This window comes from Heterocephalus glaber, unplaced genomic scaffold, assembly GCF_053883595.1.
Source record: "Heterocephalus glaber isolate CG9 unplaced genomic scaffold, H.glaber_assembly_v1.0 deba00001719, whole genome shotgun sequence".
Lineage (NCBI taxonomy): Eukaryota > Metazoa > Chordata > Mammalia > Rodentia > Bathyergidae > Heterocephalus > Heterocephalus glaber.
Genome location: NW_028258432.1, coordinates 3,134,546 through 3,150,243, shown reverse-complemented (window position 1 = coordinate 3,150,243; position 15,698 = coordinate 3,134,546). Strand labels below are relative to the sequence as shown.

The 15,698-nt window shown below is 37.5% G+C and overlaps 1 protein-coding gene across 3 annotated transcripts in view; it reads left to right on the top strand.

Annotated features, from left to right (window-relative positions):
* The window catches only part of Micu2 (mitochondrial calcium uptake 2), a 126,674-nt gene that overhangs the window by 66,955 nt on the left and 44,021 nt on the right, over positions 1-15,698 (top strand). The gene's annotated exons all lie outside the window — the stretch shown is intronic.

The following is a 15,698-nucleotide window of genomic DNA, read 5'->3' as shown; positions in this document are numbered from 1 at the left end:
AAAAATATATAATTGATATTGTGTAATAGGAAATAAAGGTCTAAAGGAGCAGGGGAAGTTGGAGGAGTAGGGGAAAGGAAAGAAGGAAAAAGAAAAAATATGAGAAAAGGAAAAAAATGGAAACAAATTCTTTGCAAAGAAGGGAAGGGTGGAGGGGGTGAAGGGAGGGCAAGGGAAGGGGAAAAAAAATAAGAACCAAGAGACTCATGGAATGATCTCAATCATGAATGTAATTGTATTGTATACCTAAAATGTACCAATAAACTTAATGGGGGAAAGAAAAAAAGTGATATCTATAATACAAACTGGAAATATCACTCTGGTAGCAGCATGGTGAATGGGTAGAAGGGAAGAAGAGAAGACAGCTAGGAGGTAATAGTAGCAAGGGATCACATATTGGACGGGAGGCCCTGGCAATGGAGAGGCTGTGCATTCATAGGTATTTTGGTGACAGAGTTGATAGGACTTAGTGACAGATTGGATGTGAGAGGGGAGAAAAAAAATCAAGTATGATGCCCAGATTTCTGGTTTGTGTAACTAGATGAGTGATTTTGCCATTCCCTGAGCTATGTGGGCTGTTTTTTGGAGAAAGGAGAGGATGGGTCTACTTCAGGACTGCTGAGTTCAGATTTTAGAACCATCTTCATGGACATGGCCTGTGAAGCTGTGGTTGCAGGTCCCACCATGGAGGAAGTGTGTGCAGAGTGAGGAGAGAAGAAGCCCTGAGAGAGAAGAAAGGGGGTAGCATTTTGTCAGCTTACTATTTAGTGACTTGTAACTATATAGAGAATTTTTACTTGTCCTGAACTATATTTAAATTTAGATTATTTATTGTATTATAATATTTAATGTGGTATATAGTTAATTCAAAATATACCACCTATAATACACTACCTACAATTATATTGCCTGCAGCCACTTATTTGAATAAAATAAATCTGATTGTAGCAGTTTTGAACAAAAAACATTAATTTTAAATTGTTATTAATTTTTAATTATTTTTTAATTTTTTTATTATTTTTATTAATTTTTTAAAATTGCACTGCCCTACTATTGATGACAAGAATATATATCTAAAATCAAATATTCTATACTCAGAATCATATAGATAATTGTTGAATTAGTAAAATTCATTCTGAAGCATGTCCTATGCAGGGAGAAATTGAACACACTTCTTAAGGGTTTTTTTTTCTTTATGTAAAGGAAGAGGGCTTGCCTCCAAGCCTCCTGTTGCATCTGATTCCTACAGCTGCATCCATCTTCCCACCTGCACTATTACTGTAGTTCTGTTCCTTGTAATCGAAGTCTGTGTCTGCTCCAAGCTGCTTCTCTCACCTTCTCAAGACTTTTCCACATGTTATTTACTCTTCCTTCCACATTACTGGTGTCTTTACCTCACCATGCCTGTCTTGTGTAAATTTGTAATCCTCTATTTTTACAAGGAAAAACATTCTTCTTTTGTCCTTATATTCCATGCCAGCCACCTCCCCACTTTTCTAACTCCCATAGTTTCTGTGACTCAGCTTTTCTTGTTTGGTGTTGTGGTTTCTTCCTCACCTCCTATCCATTCCTCAGACCACTACACACCACCACCTTGGATGCTGCTTTGTTAAGATCCTCAGAGGACACCCACACACACCAGATCTGTGAAGAACTTGTGAATTTTCGACCTACCTGCCCCCGGCAATATCTAATACTATTATATAACCTCACTTCAAAACAACCCCAGCCAGGGGATCTTCCCCAAAGAATTAAAAGAATCATACCACAGTGATATATGTGTGCCCATGTTCATAGCAGCACAGTTCGTGATAGCTAAAACTTGGAAACAGCCCAACTGCCCATCAACTGGAGACTGGATAAAGAAAATGTGGGTTTTTTTATAAAACAGAGTACTACTCAGCCATAAAAAATGAGAAATTAGAGACATATATGGCTAAGTGGATGCATATTGAAGCGATACTCTTAAGTGAAATAAATAGGACACACATGTGTAAATACCAAATAGTTTCTCTTCTGTGAGAAACTGAAAGTGTAAATAAGGACTAAATGTATAATAGGTAATGTGAAATAGGAAGAAAAGGGGTAAAGGGGAAGGAAGTGGGAGGGGTAGGGGAAAGGATAGAAGGGAATGGAATTAATATGAGAAAATGGAAAAATAGGAACAAAATCTTTGTAAATAGGGGGGATGGAGGGGTTGAAGGGAGGGCTGGGCAAGGGTGAAAAATAAGAACCAAGAGAGACTATGTAAAGGTGCAAATTTCCAATGAGGAATGTCATTATATTGTATACCTAAAATGTACCAGTGATTAGAATGAATAATCAATAATGCAAAATAGGAAGAAAAGGTCCAAAGGGGTAGGGGTAGTGGGAGGGGCAGGGGAAAGGAAAGAAGAGAAAGGAAAAAATGATGAGAAATGGAAAAAATAGAAATAAAGTCTTTGTAAATAGGGAAGGGTGGAGGGCGTGAAAGGAGGGCTAGGAATGGGGAAAAAATAAGAACCAAGATGCATTATGTAAAGGTACAATTCCCAGTGAGAAATGTAATTGTGTTGTATACCTACAATGTACCAATAAAAGAGTTCAACAACAACAAAAAAAAAACAACCCCAGCCAGGTGTAGTATATCGCACACCTATGATCCTAGCACTCAAGAGGCTGATGCAGGAGGAGCGCTACAAATTCAAGGCCACCTGTTAAGTGAGTTCAAGACCAGCTGGAACTACACAGTGAAACTCAGTCTCAAAGAGAACAAAAGTCCAAGAGGTGATACCTGTAAAGAAAGGTTTATTGAGGTCTTCTCCATAGAGTTCAGTGATATAAATTTGTGCATTGGGCATGGTGGCGCATTCACTCAGGAGGCTGAGGCAGGAGGAGCACCATGAGTTCAAGGCCAGCCTGAACTATATAGGAAAGATCCTGTCTCAAAAAGGAAGGTGGGGGAGGGAGGGAGAGAAAAACAGCCCCTTCTTTTGGCCACCTTGACCCTAAACTTTCTAGTGGTGTTTTTGTCACCAGTCTGATTGTTTCTTCTTTGTTTCCTTTGATGAAATTCAACAAGAACCATCTAAACTGGAGAGTCAGATGATCAAATCATTCTAATGGGGTGAGTTTGAAGGAAGGGAGTGAATAGTCAGTCTTTATATTCATAAGAGATAATGAGGTTTAATGGTGAGATTTAACAAACTTTGAAGGAAGTGGGGAGGCTGCCTGGCAAATAGCAAGTGACATTTTTGAGACCTGAGTATGATGAGGGAGTTGGGATTTCAAAGAGCAATACATTTCATTTTCTTGGTATGAAAGAGATAGTGAAAGGTAATAGAGATTCTATAAAATTGGTAAATGGAAGCTTTGAAAGCAACAGTGAAATTTAAAGGCAAACTAGAACATTTTTCCACTTCAAGTACAATCTTGATCATTCAAACGAGAAAAACAAGTGAGACCACTGTTATTTTCATTCGGCTCCTTGTAGCAGCAGATTTGTGGAGCAGTTTTCCATGTTGGCAGGAGTACAGTCACATCTGGAAATCAAGCTTCCGGTCTCCAGCAGGAGTGTGAATCTATTTCTTTACCAACTTTGCAGCTTCTGTACCCTAAGGGAGAGCAAAAGAGAAAGGTGTTTCAGAGGACAATGAGAAAGATGATCAGTAGCTTCTTTTTAACATGTTTTCTTTAACTTTCAGGTCCAGAGAGAAGACTTTCTATCTAGGAGCCTGCTCACACCTCCTTAATGGATAGTTTTCTCTCCCTGTTATTTATGTAGCTGGAGGACTATTTATACTCTCAGGATGAACAAAGGCATTAATCATACATTTTTAGGACTTCTTGAAGCAGATTGAAACCCCAGTATTTCTGCATGATCGGGAAAAGTCCTTAGTGATGAAAAATAAGCTGGAAATATAAGTCAGTAAGAGAAAGTTATTTTGCTTGTCTTTCCTAGGCAAAATCCATGAAGATAGTCATGTAAAAAATAGAAGAAAGGGGCCGGGGATTTAGCTCAGTGGTTCCGCTGCCTGCCTTGCAAGCAAAAGGAACCAAGTTCAATCCCCGGTACAAAAAAAAATAGAAGAAAAAGGATGCTAAGGGGACCAAAATGGAGAAGGATTTAAAAACTAGAAGCAATGTTTGCAAGGATAGGTAATATATACAGCATTCATTACAAAGTTAGAAAATTCAGGAATAAAAAATTTAGGAATGTAGGAATAAAAAGTGTAAATTGGATGGGTGCAGAACAAAAATTAAACTTACCTTCCTACTATTTATTCAGAGCAGAGTACATAAAAGAACAGCCACCACTAATAGAGGACTGGCAGGGAAATCAGAATCAGAAGACGTGGCTTAATGATGACAAGAACAGTGAGCAACTGATAGGAAGAAGATGACAGAGGGCCAGAGTTAGGAAGTAAGAAGTGTCATGAAAGGGTAGAGTAGGAGCTACTCTGTCACCATTGTCCAAATGCCAGCTTCTCTTCACTTAGGCTTTCCTACCCTTGCTTTATCCCACTCCGACTAGGGCCTAGGTCCTGGTCCTTTTCTTTCATCCCTCTAGCACAGAAATGCTTCAGTATCTGAATACATGGAACCTCTCAATTTCTGAGTAGCCCATAGTACAAATTTCTTTAATGCCCACTTTGTCCATAAAATAGGTAATAGTACCTATTCCAGGGTTAGTGTGAGTGACAAATGTAAGACATCTGGCATAGTACCTGAAACAAAGGGTCGATACGATACCCCTTTGTGATCACTAGGCAAGTTCACAAGTTCTCTTGGTTCCTGTGAAACCACACTCTCCGAATTCCTTTTGTACCTCTTCATCCCTGGCTCTCTTTGTCCTCCTGCCTGTTAAATATTGATGCTTGCTGGGTAACTGTCCTTCACTTGACTGCAGTTGTTCAGCCTCTTCGGTTTCGGCATCCATGAGATGGCTCCCAAGTCTCTCTTACTGTCCCTAGTCCAGGCTGTCCTCCTGTGCCTCACACTCTGCATATACAGCCCAGCTGCCGGGTGACTGCATTGGACCTGTCTAGATCACCTTGGATTCAGGACATTCCAAACATCAGCCTCTCCCCCCTAACCAAATTCGCTTTGTATTCTTGGTTGGCATTTGGTAGTAACACCCTTCACCCAGCTCATCCAAACCCAGGAAACATCTTGGAACTTGACTTAGTTACTTTTCTCTTGTTGCTGAGCCAAAATTCCTGACACTCAAAGTTAAAGGGAGAAAGGTTTATTTGGCTTACAGCTTGTGGGATTTCAGTCCATAATCAGCTGGCTCCAAGGCAAGGTGGCTGAGGGGCAACAGTTCATGGCAGCAGAAGACAGCAAAAGCAACAAGGGACCTTAACAGTGTCTTTCTGCCCCTTTTATCCCATCGGGATTAGGGCGGTGCCAAACCAGTTACTCTCATGTAGTGGTTTAGTAATCACGCGCCCTCAATCCCAGCATCACACAATCCAGATTCAGCCACCTCTGAAAAAGACTGCCTGAGGCTTTAGGGGGACATTTAGACACAAGCCATAAGAGAACCCTTTCTGTCTCTTTCTCCCTCATTCTTCATGTTCAGTGAGACATAAAATCTTTCCAGTTTTGCCTCCTAATGTTTGTTGAATTCATCCTTTCTTCTCCCTAGCTCTGAAGAAGTTATAGGAAGCTGATGAAATGACCTTGTCGTTTATAAGGCTAGGAGTGTAGTTCAGTGTTAGTGTTTGCCTAGCATGTCCCAGCCCCAGGGTTTAAGCCCCAGCATTGAAGGAAGGAAATAAAGAAAGAAGGAAGGAAGGGGAGAGGAAGGATGGAAGAAAGGGGGGAAGAAATCCACCTCCCTTAGTTGGGTCTGTAAGCCCTTAATGGCCCGCCCTCTACACAGACTTGCCTTCTCTCTCACCATTCCACATGTGGGGTGCAGCGTCACCCTTTGCTTTTGTAGTTTGCACATGCAGTTCACTTTGCCTGTGCTATTCTCTGTCATCTACCTTCTAACCTACCTTCTTCCATCCTTCTGCTGAATTGGGGAATTAGCCCAAACTTCATTCTTTCTGTGAACCATTTTAACTTCCTTGGTGGGACAAAGCTGTTCCCTCTCTAGTGCTCTCATTATGTGTTCCTTCCCGCCATATTTTATATAACTGCTTGTTTATGTCCCACCGGCTGACCTCTTAGATCATGAGCTCCAAGGGAAAAGGTTGCACCTTCTCTCTGTAAACTTCTAAGATCTTAGCAGTCTAGTACATACCATGTGCTCAATAAAATTTTTGCACAGTCTTTTTTTTTTTTGGTACCAGGGATCGAACTCGGGACCTTGCACTTGTGAAGCAGGCGGCAGAACCACTGAGCTAAATCCCCAGCAATAAAATTCTTGATTAAACAAAACATAGAAGAACAAAAATGATTATGAAATTGTGAAGGCACCCAACAGAAGTGCTCAAACTTTTGTATACTTTGGATGTGATATTGATTGTGATCTGATATTGGCTAGAAAAAAAGTTGTGTTTTGTTTTATTTTGTTTTTGGTACCAGGGATCGAACCCGGATCCTTGAGCTTGCGCAGCAGGCGGCAAAACCACTGAGCTAAATCCCCTACAAAAAGTTGTGTTTTTTAAGTACAATAGGGTATTTTTTTTTTCCAGTACAGGGGATCGAACTCAGGACCTTGCACTTTCGAGGCAGGCGTGCCACTACTGAGCTAAATCCCCCACCCTAGGGAAATATTTTGAGGAAAGATTTAAGTTATTTTTTAGCTTTTTTCTAAAATATGTTATTTGACATGTATGTTGCCAACTTAAAGGAAAATATTCCCACAAAAATGAATATGTACTTCACAGGAAAGGTTCACCACCTACACTTTACTTAGCTATAAAGTTGTGTGAAAAACAAAAAATGTAAAAAAAATTTTTTAATTTAAAAAAATGTAAAATTTAACTACATTAAGAAAAATTTAAGATATTCCATTTTCTCATATATAAAAGTTATCAAAATTTATAGTATATCATAACTAGTAAAGTTCTTCAAATAAGAAAATTAATTCACCTACCATGTGTTATTTATGAAGAAAATTATAAGCTATCATTATTGTGTATTTTTTAAACTGAGCATAATTTTCAGTTTAATACCATTCTCAAGAATGCACTATGGGAGGGGAAGGGGAAAGGGAAGAAGGGAAAAGAAAAATTATGAGAAAGAAAAATAATGGAATCAAACTCTGTGTACATAGGGAAGGGTGGAGGGGTTGAAGGGTGCACAGGTAATGGGAGAAAAAATAAGAACTAAGATACATCACTTTCTGGTACAAACACTAATGATAAATGTAAATGTATTTTATACCTAAAATGTACCAATATATATATATAAAAGAATGCACTGAACATGAATTATAAGATATGTTATAAGATATAAATGTATTATAACATATGAGATAATCAAGCCCCTTTGGGAAATGGGGTTCTTAAAATGCTACTCAGTAGCAGATCATATATATATATATATATATTTTGGTACTGGGGATCGAACTCAGGACCTAGCGCTTGTGAGGCAAGCAGCGGCACCACTGAGCTAAATCCCCGCCTTCAGATCATTTTTTTTTTATTTTATTTTATTGGTACATTTTAGGTATACAATATAATGACATTCATCATTGGAAATTTGCACCTTTACATAATCTCTCTTGGTTCTTATTCTTCCCCATTCCCCTGCCCTCCCTATTTACAAAGACTTTGTTTCCATTTTTTCATTTTCTCATATTAATTCCATTCCCTTCTTTCCTTTCCCCTACCCCTCCCAGTTACCCTTCCCTTTTGCCCCTTTTCTTCCTGTTTCACATTATCTATTATACCTTTTAGTCCTTATTTATACTTTCAGTTTCTCATAGAAGAGAAACTATTTGGTATTTACACATCTGTGTCCTATTTATTTCACTTAAGAGTATCTCTTCAATGTGCATCCATTTAGCTATCTAATTTCTCATTTTTTATGGGTGAGTAGTACTCCATTTTATTTTTAAAAATCACATTTTCTTTATCTTGTCTCCAGTTGATAGGCAATTGGGGTGCTCCCAAGTTTTAGCTATTACAAATTGTGCTGCTATGAACATGGGTGCACATATATCGCTATGGTATGATTCTTTAATTCTCTGGGGAAGATATCCAGCAGGGAAGTAGCTGGGTCAAATGGAACTTCCAGTCCTAGTTCTTTGAGATATTTCCATAATGATTTCCACAGTGGTTTCACCAGTCTACACTCCCACCAGCAGTGGAGCAGGGTTCTTCTTTCCCCACAGCCCCACCAGCATTTGTTATTGATTTCATGATCGCAGCCATTCTTTCTGGGGAAGTGGAATCTCAGCGTTGTTTTCATTTGCATCTCTCGAATGACCAGTGAGGTTGAACATATTTTCATATGTTTATTTGCCATTTCTACTACTTTGTCAGAGAATGTCTGTTCATTTCAGATGCCCATTTTTGGATTGAGTCTTTAAATTTGGGAGGTCTGATTTTTGTAAGTTCTTTATAGATGCAAGATAATAGACCTTTGTCTGAGGAACCGCAGGTGAAAATTTTTCCCCACATTGTGGGTTGTCTCTTCACACTGCTGGTGGTTTCTCTTGCTGTGCAGAAGCTTTTTAATAGGAAGAGATTCCACTTGTTGATTGTTTGTGCTAGTTTATGGGCAACTGAGGTTTTGTTCATAAAATCTTTTCCTACACCAATGTCTTCAGGAGTTCTACCTAACCTCTGTTCAGCATTTCTATTTTAATATTTAGATCTTTAATCCATTTCAATTTTAGTTGATTGCATGGTGAGAGATATAGGTCTAGTTTTAATCTTTGGCAAGTTGAAATCCAATTTTTCCAGCACCATTTATTAAAGAGGCTATCTTTCCTCCAGTGAGGGTGTTTGGCTCCTTTGTTGAAGATGAGGTGGCTGAGTATGTCTGGCGTTGTTTCTGCATCTTCTAATCTGTTCCACTGGTCCTCAGGTCTGTTTCTTTGCCAATATCATGCTGTTTTTATCACGGTAGCTTTGTAGTATAGTTTCAAGTTGGGGGTTGTGATACTCCCTGCCATGTCTCTGTTACCTAGAATTGCTTTTGCTATTCTGGGTCTCTTCTTGTTCCAAATGGATTTTTGGATTGTTTTCTCAAGGTCCATGAAGTATGCTGCTGGGATTTCAATTGGGATTGCTTTGAATCTATATAACAGTTTTGGAAGTATAGCCATTTTCACTATGTTGATCTTTCCTATCCAGGACCAGGGGATGTCTTTCCATTTTCTGATATTGTCTTCAATCTCTCTTTTCAGAGTGCTATAGTTTTCACAGTAGAGGTCTTTGATTTCTTTCGTTAGGTTGATTCCTAGGTATTTCGGTTTTTTGGATGCTATTGTGAAAGGAATTGTTTGCCCTATTTCTCTCTCAGTGAGTCTGTTGTTCGTGTAAAGGAAAGCCATTGATTTTTGTGTGTTGACCTTGTAACCAGCTACTTTACTGAATTTGGTTATTAAGTCTAGAAGACTTTTGGTGGAGTTCTTGGGGTCTTCTATATAGAGTATCATGTCATCTGCAAATAATGACAATTTGACTTCTTCATTTCCTATCTTTATTCCTTTTATTTCTTTCTCTTGTCTAATTGCCCTGGCTAATGTTTCCAAAATTACATTGAATAGGAGTGGTGATATCCTTGTCTTGTTCCTGATTTTAGTGTGAAGGATTTCAGTTTTTGACCATTTAATATGATATTGGCTGTTGGTTTTTCGTAGATGGCTTTTATCAGTTTGAGGTAGAGACCATCTATTTCAATTTTTATAGGGTTTTTATCATAAATGTGTGTTGGATTTTGTCAAGTGCTTTTTCTGCATCTACTGAGATGATCATATGGTTTTTGCCCTTGGCTCTATTGATATAGTGTATTACATTGATTGATTTGTGTATGTTGAACCATCTCTGCATCCCTGGGATGAATCCCACTTGGTCAGGTTGTATGATCTTGATGATCTTCTGCATTCTATTTGCCAGTACTTTATTAAGGATTTTTGCACCCAGATCATATTTTAGGATGGTTCTAACTTAAAAATATTTCTAGAAGAGGCCTGGGGATTTAGGTCAGTGGTTCCACCACCTGCCTCGAAAGCACAAGTTCCCAAGTTCGATCCCCAGTACCAAAAACAAAAAATTATTTTTGTTAGAAGAAGCATAGTAACAATGTATTCATCTCTCCTATTGTTCCTTAGAGATTTGTCAACAAATTATTTAAAATATTTATTTGCCATAAAATTTTGAAACATTACCATTTAATAGCATTCATTTTATAATAAAATGTGATGTATTTAAGAAACTGTTTTTCCTGTAAGTCTTCTAAAGTGTGAGTTTTCTTTAAGCACATTTTCAGAGGACAGATCCCTAAAGTGCTGTTGTAGAACTATATTGTTTATTCATAATCTATCTTGAGAATGTAAGGTGCTATTTTTACACTGTCAACTCTGTGTTTATTTAAGCTTTTTATTTAAGTCAGTATTTCAAAGAAAGACACTGGAATTTTCCTTTTCAAAAAGCCCCCCTTACATAAAGGACATTTTACCTATGTTTTAAAAAAAAAATGAGGTCTCTTTTGGCACCAAGCCCAGTATAGTCTAGCCATTTGGCCATTTTTTTCACATTTCTATATTCATTTGAAAACTAGAAAAATGCTATTCTCTACTCTTTGAGGCTGTCAAAGGGTGAACTACTTTGATCTAACATTAAAACATTTTTCCCAGGTACAAGATATGAAAAAATACATTCAATTTATTCTCCCTTCATATGAACACTGCATAGTTATAAGAAAAAAATTTTTTGAAGACTCAATATAGACTTTTTTAGTATTAAAAAGAAGTATACCTGCTCCAAAGTAAAAACAGCAAAAAGATAGTAATGTAAAAAAAAATAATAACTCATTTAAAATATATACCTGAAATTACTTATAACTAACACACCGACTCATGTAGATATAAAATCTTTCTGCCTTGCTCTGAGCCATGCTGGGCCCTGAGCCCCTGCCTTGTCTGATTGGGAGCCATCACGGAGTGGCCCTCCTTCACGGCAGGGCACGAGGGTCCCCACCACCCTCACCCTCCTGTCTGACCTGTACAGTGGCTTTCCTTCCCAAGTCGCTTCCTCCACATGAATGTTATTTTAGACAGTACCATTCAGGTTTCATACTCAGCTTCAGTTAGCTTACATGGCTTTCCTACATTAACCACACCGCTTAATTAAAATTCATCATTAATCCAGGTACAGTGGAACATACTTGTAGTCCCAGCTACTTGGGAGGCTAAGGCAGGAAGATCAGCCTGACCAACACAGGGAGACCTCATTTCAAAAAAATTTTTTTAACTTTTATTCCTCATGCATAGACTACCTTAAGAATTACTTCCTCTTTGACAGGTGTGATAACCTAAACTCTGGAAATGATTTCACATTGTTTTACTGTGTCACTCTTAGTGATTATCTGTAAACACCTGTGTTTCGGCCTCCTGATAGAAGTATAAAACATCTATAAAGAGGGCCGGGATTTAGCTCAGTGGTGCTGTGCCTGCCTCACAAGCACAAGGTCCTGAGTTCCATCCCTGGTTGGGAAAAAAACCAGAATTTTTAAATCTCAGCACATCTCTGAATCTGAGTACCAGTTATAGGAAATACAGAAGTTAGGAGAATGTGTGAAAGAATATCAAAGAGATAGTCCTTAGAAATTTTGACTATTAGAAATGTTATGGAACAAAGGATCCGCTTCATCAAGTTGAAAGGAAAGGGAGGGAAGGCAAGGGAGAAGCTATAAATTAAAAGAAGTTTAAACAAAAGAACAAACCAAAACATAGATATAGACTAGACTGTCAGTGTTAAGAATTTTTATTGGTTGGACGTAGCTCAGTGGTACAGCATTTGCCTACTATGCATGAGGCCCTGGGTTCAGTTCCCAGCACCATAAAAAAAATGAGTGTTTATGAATCAAAGGATATGGTCAAGAGAGTGAAAAGGTAAGGTAATACACTAAATGGAGAAAATATATTCATATACAGTAAAACTTTGCAAGTATAGTTCATTCTGGAAACAGGTTTGTAATGCAGAGCACTTGTATATCGAAGTGAGTTTCTCCATAAGAACTAATGGAAACTCAATCTTGGGCAGTGAGCCAGGGTAGTGGCGGAATAGTGCTCTGTGCTGAGGCAGGACTGGCTGTCATTCTTTTCTCAAGGCTTCACCAGACAGGAATAGGAGTGGATTCCATAGCGACTCCAAGAAAAGATAACTACAGGGTGAAAAGTAACAAGAATAAAGACCTAAATTCTCAAGAGATGTGTAGAAGAAAAGAAGAAGGAATACAACTTCAAAAACATAAAAGGAGGGCCGGGGATTTAGCTCAGTGGTTTTGCTGCCTGCTGCGCAAGCACGAGGACCCAAGTTCGATCCCCGGTACCAAAAAAATAAAAACATAAAAGGGAAGAACACTGTTCAAACACAGAAATGTTTCTTTGCCGAGAAATGACAACTCTGGAAAGTCCTATCCAGGATCCAGGTATCAGTTCCACTGTACCCATTCCAGAAGAAGAAGCTATTACCAAAGATATGGTTCAGATGATGTTTTTCTAATAAGGGCAAACAACAGCTAACAGCAACACAGAAATTTAGAAAACTCCTTTCAAAAGGCAAGGATTATTTTTACTGTACTTATTTGAATATAAGATTTGATAGTAGAGCTTCATTTTATTAGATTTTTAAAAAATTTTTAATACAACTTTCCTTGCCAGACACGGTAGGTCTTGATTTCTTTCTAAAATAATATATTTTAAAAATCTATTATCAAAGTATCACATTCTTTGTATAAAATTTCAAATTATAAAAGAATTTAAAGAAGCAAACATAAAAATGATTAATCTTGGTGCCAAGAAACAAGATTATAAATTCTTGTTGAAGTATTTTAGACATAGTGTTTTTAAATAGTAATATAACATTATAGAATATGAATTTAAAATAGTAATCATTGAGACCTTAATTTTTTCCCAGTGTTTAAGTATTTTGTAACCATTTCTACAGAAATTATTCTGTAATCTAAAATTTCCTTAACATACATTCATAAAAGTGAAATGGTCAAAGGCAATAACAATTTACACTCTCATCTGCAGTTGAACAAGTATTTGTTTTACTGTATTTTTATCAACATAATTATTTTTTATGTAATAGTTCTTTATATGGTCCTTTTTTTGGTAATTAGTTCTCCTCTATTTTGACCCTTCATTCAGAATTGTCTGTTATTTACCCAATTTTATGTTAAGCTGACAAGAATCATGAAATAAAAGCTTAAGCTTTAAAAACATTTTTAAAAGAAATAATGGAAACTCATGATTTGTTCCACAACCCAAAAATATTCATATAAAAAATGATTACAATAATGTAATATACAAAATAATAAACAATTTACAAAATATAAAGAAAAACAAATTAACTTGCTTTGAAAATAGAAATTCCATTTGATCCAGCTATTCTCCTCCTAGGTATCTTTCCAGGGGGTTTTCTCCTCCCTCACCTTCGTACTGGAAATCAAACTCAGGACTTTGCACTTGCCAAGCAGGCGTGGCACCACTGAGCTACATCCCTGCCTATATACACATTTTTTTTTTTTTCCCAGTACCAGGAATCGAACTTAGGACTTTGCACTTACTAGATAGGTGTGGTGCCACTGAGGTACATCTCTGGCCCCTAGGTATCTTTCCAAAAGAGTTAAAGTCATCATATTACAGGGATACATGCATAGCTGTGTTGATGGCATCATAATTTATAAAAGCTGGATCTCAGAAACTATATATGTCCATCAACAGATAAATGGATGAGGAAAATGTGATATTTATGCACAGTGAAGTACTACTACTCTGCCATTAAAATAAACATGAGGCATTTGTAGGTAAATGGATACAACTTGAGAACATAACTATTAAATAAATCAGGCATTCAAGCTTAAATATCACATGGTTCCTCTTAGGTAAATTTTTTGATATGTATATTTTACAACAATTTTTTAATAAACGATTGACTTAAGGGTTCTATCCAGCAAGTACAGTGGAAGGACTTCTTTAAATCCATAGTACAGCACAGTTTTTTAAAGTTTTCTGAAACAGGGAAGTTGGTAATGTTGATTTAAATTTAAAGTTGTTAAGAACTGTTGACAATTCTTCTAGGTATGATAAATATATTCAGAAGATAGGTTAGCAGTCCTTTTAAAGATACAGCCTGGTGTTTTTACTTAGAAATGATATGATATATGGGGTTTAGTTCAAAATAATCCAGTGAGAATTGGTGAGTAAAAGAGGATATAGGTAAAATGAGACCTTCCAGGAACTGATAATAATTATAGCTGAGTTTCATATTATGTAATATAATTATGTATAGTTATTTATCATTTCAGTACTTTTATATATGATTGAAATTTTTCACAACTGATAAGTGTATTTAGTTGTTAATCATATATTTTGTTGTAAACTTATGAACCAAAGGGCAATTTTTTAACTTATCAGGAAGCCATAATTTATAATTATTAGCCATTATTTCATTTATTGTAGTTGTTTTCATCACAAGTGGTATAAATCTATTCAATCACGAAAGTTTATTTAGGGACCTTTAAACCCAGCTAATCCAAGGGTTAAACAAAACCAATATCATTTTTCAGGCCTACCAAACAAAGCTGGCTCCATTATCAGGTTCTGAATCTAACCTGTGGCAGTTGCAGGCAGTCTCTCCATGGCCTCACTTTCTTGGGTGTAACATTCTCAAGTCATCAAAGTCTCCCCTCAAAAAATAAGTGGTCCAACATTCTCATCAGAAATCCTGTGGTACCACTGACTGGCCCAGCTTAGGTCACGGCCCATCCCTGATCCAGTCCTCAATGCCAGACTAAGGGAACCTGCTCACTAGCTTGCCCCCCCCCACCTTTGCTTCAGTCACTTAGGAATAACGAGACTGTCTTCAGCTGAGCAGCCCCTCCCTCTAAAGGTAAACCAGGGCCATCCCACCGAAACCTCACACTGACAATGAGGAAGAAAGATTTTTCAAAGAGAATTAAAGTTACTGCTATAAAGATTTAATTGCTCTATTTTAAATAATATAATTTGACTCCATTCTATTGAATTTACATATTTGTTTCACCTGAGATATTATGGATAGTAAAATTTAAGTAGAAGTTACATAAAGTGCCATGCAAATAAAAGTTCTAGTTAATACCTGTTTTTTGCTAGCCAGCATCCATTTCCCCCAGTATTAGTGTTCTCCCGAGAAACAAAACCCACTAGGAGATACATAGCTTTATTATGAGGAATTGACTCACACAACTGTGAAGGTTCATGATCTTCTCTTTGCAAACTGTAGAGCCAGAAAAGATGAGTGTGTGACTCAGTCCAAGCCCAAAGGCCTGAGACTCAGGGAAGCCAGTAGTATAAATCTCAATCTGAGATAGGAGAATTTGAGATGAGATGTTATAGCAGGAAAAAGGGGGCGGCTGAATTCTCCCTCTACTTTTTGTTAGACGGGTGGGACAATGCCTGCCCACTGGAGAGGTCAGCCTACTCGGCGAAGTCTGCCAGTTCATATGCTGATCCCAACTGAAGGTATCCTCATGGACACATCCAAATATAATGGTCATCTGGGAACTTTTGAGCCCAGCCAAGTTTGCACTTAAAATTATCA